The sequence below is a fragment of the Gossypium raimondii genome, chromosome 7, assembly GCF_025698545.1.
Source record: "Gossypium raimondii isolate GPD5lz chromosome 7, ASM2569854v1, whole genome shotgun sequence".
Lineage (NCBI taxonomy): Eukaryota > Viridiplantae > Streptophyta > Magnoliopsida > Malvales > Malvaceae > Gossypium > Gossypium raimondii.
In genome coordinates this window covers 12,134,214-12,134,866 of record NC_068571.1, presented here as the reverse complement: position 1 = coordinate 12,134,866, position 653 = coordinate 12,134,214, and positions in this window count along the sequence as shown.

The window sequence follows — 653 nt, the reverse complement described above, 5'->3', positions numbered from 1 at the left end:
TTCGACTATAAGTCGATGAGCGCTAGGCGCATTTTCCTTCGAACATCCCAACTGTGGCTTTCACAATTACTACTTCGGTTGAGCCGATGAGCGCAAGGCGCGAATTGTTTACGTCGAATGTACCGATATAAAATATCTTCGACTATAGGTCGATGAGCGCCGGGCACACGTGCTGGGCACGATTATTGCTTTGGATTAACCGATAACTGCTGGGCACAATTTGTTTTGTTCGGGAGGTATCGATGAGGCACAGGGTGCCAAATTATAGTATTAATAGGATTCGTAAATTAGTTCGTATCCGAGCTGTGTATTTGCGAACATCAATATTGAACAAGAAGAATGGTTAGAATCAAATTGGTATTGTAATGCAATATGACAACTTGAGACGAAATCAAATAAGGTTGCACACACCATTAGAAAAAAAAATGTTAATAAGTTCGTTAAAATAGATTGGTTAGTTAGAATATCACTTTTGGTTGTTTGGGATACATATGTATATTAATGTTTTGGATACACTTTGATATGAAACATACTTGAATTGATCTACGGAAGAAATAAATCAACTAAGTCCAATTATTTAAATTTCATGCTATATTGAGTAAGTTATAGTAATGCCATTTGAAATTAATACTCACCGAATTGTCTTGTTTTCA